The 2289-nt window shown below is 37.4% G+C and overlaps 1 pseudogene; it reads right to left on the bottom strand.

The window, feature by feature from the left end:
- Positions 1 to 970: 970 nt before the first annotated feature.
- On the bottom strand, positions 971 to 1937 carry LOC131415054 (olfactory receptor 5H8-like; annotated as a pseudogene).
- Between the last annotated feature and the right edge of the window lie 352 nt (positions 1938 to 2289).

The raw sequence follows: 2289 nt of genomic DNA, 5'->3' as shown, positions 1-2289 counted from the left end.
TGCTCATTCTCATGTTTCCCAAGACACTCACTGGGCACCATGACATCATATCCCCTTAAGATGATTTGAACTTTGGTAGTATGCATTTTGAAGCCTCACACTGTCAACAACACATTCCAATAATCTTCATATATTGCTGATTTCCTTATCTTACTAGTTTCCTTTTTTTTTTTTAATTCTAGGAAGATTGCAACCATTTCCTTTCCATTCTACCACTTCTCTTTTCTCTCCATGCCCAACCCAATTAAATTCTTCAATCTCATCTCTTAGCTTTCTGAATTAGTGAAGTATTTAAGATTGTCCTACAAAATATGAACAGCTGGAAAGCGCTTTTCAAGGCATCATAGACACTGAGAGGCAAACTCCCTTCTCGTTCCTCATGGACGCACACTGGGCTAAGAGCATCTTCTTACAGTACAGCTCGGACTTCACTGTTTCAACACTCTTCTCTTTTTATCTTTTCCCATTTCTTTAGTGCTGTGTGTGATATGTGAGTAAATTTCCACAAGGAGTGAAATTCACCATCTCCCAAAAAGTAGAATGAAAGAGCTTTGATGGCTAGCAGAATTCCTGGGATTAGCCCCTGTTCACTCGAACACAAACCTGACTTTACTGTGAAGTTAAATGTGATGTGAGTCTCCAGGCTGCACAGCTGTATTATTATCAAAGACATTATAATCAAGTCCTGTAGAGGAACTACACTATTTTAGTGCTTAATGCATTTAGGAAGCCACATTGAAAACATACAGCATATAAAATATTTTATTTGTTTTCCTTTTTAATTATTTTAGTATGACATGAACACGATGAAAATTGCTTCTATGTTTTTGAATAAATATGCACGTATATTAAGGTGTTCATTAGGTACTCCCACGTTGTCATTAAAACACTACGCGAATTATACCTGCAAAAAGCTTTGCACACTAACTGAAACAGAGCCAAATCTCCTCTGCACAGTTGAGTAACCATTTTAACAAAATAAGAACAGATACTCATATGAGATGTAAACATTTCTTTTTAATATTTTTGCCAGTGTATCTAGGACTTTCTTATTTCTCAGGCTATAGATAATTGGATTTAACAAAGGAATGATGACAGTGTAAAATAAAGAGTTCATCATATCTTGGTCATCTCCCTGTGCAGATCCAGTGTGCACATACATGAAGAGAAGAGGGCCATAATACAAAGAGACAGATAAGAGATGGGCGCCATGGGTGGAGAAGGCTTTCCTGATGTCTTGTACAGACTTCCTTTTTAAGATTGTAAAAAGAACAAGTGTATAAGAGACAAGAACAGTCAGAATGGTGAACACCTGTATTGACCCAGGGAAAATAAACACCACCAGGACATTAATTGAAGGGTCAGTACAGGAAATTTTAAACAATGGTGTAATGTCACAGTAAAAGTGATGTAATATGATGGAATTGCAGAAATAAAAACCTGAATTAAAAACCTATATGAATTAAGGCATGAAGAAGGCCACCTAAAAATGACAAAACTAATAGCCTGATGCATAGTCTATTGGTCATAATCATTAGATAAAGTAAAGGTTTGCATATGGCCACATAGTGATCATACGCCATTGTTGCCAGCAGAAAACATTCCGTGGTTGCACTGATTACAAAGGAAAAAAATTGTATCATGCATTCAGAGAGAGAGATCATCTTACTTTTGGCAAAGAAGTTGACCAGCATCTTAGGGGTCACTGTGGATGATATCCAAGCACCCACAAGAGCCAAACTCCCAAGGAATAAGTACATGGGGATGTGAAGGTGAGCGTCATTCCATATAAGGGCAATCAGAACAAGGTTCCCCACGATGGTGATGAAATATATAAGCAGGAACACCAGGAACAGGGGGATTTGCCACTCTGGTTCATATGTAAGTCCTGTGAGAAGAAACTCTGTCAGCAACGTTTCATTTTCCTTTTCCATGTCCTCACTGGGTGGTGCCTGAGGTGAAATGGAGTACATGAAAAAAATACATCACTGAAGATTTATAATGTGAAAATATGGGAAATAAGAGTTGAAATATAATTATACACAACAGAATTTCCCCTTAATTTTGTTTATTACCTCTATAATAGATGGAATCTCTTTTGGGGGAATTGAACAAATGGGAACAAATGGGGTAAATTCAGTTCAAAAAATGTAATGAACAGATTGAGAAAAAGGAAAGTCCTAAGTACATGCTAAATTTGTGTGGGTAAACCATTGAGTGTGAAGGGAAATTCTGTGTGTGGAACTTGGATGTCAGGTCAAGGGAAAAGAAGTCTGAAGGGCCTGGGTA

This window comes from Diceros bicornis, chromosome 15 (genome assembly GCF_020826845.1).
Source record: "Diceros bicornis minor isolate mBicDic1 chromosome 15, mDicBic1.mat.cur, whole genome shotgun sequence".
NCBI lineage: Eukaryota > Metazoa > Chordata > Mammalia > Perissodactyla > Rhinocerotidae > Diceros > Diceros bicornis.
The sequence above is the reverse complement of the archived record's forward strand: the minus strand, read 5'-3'. Positions and strand labels throughout refer to the sequence as shown.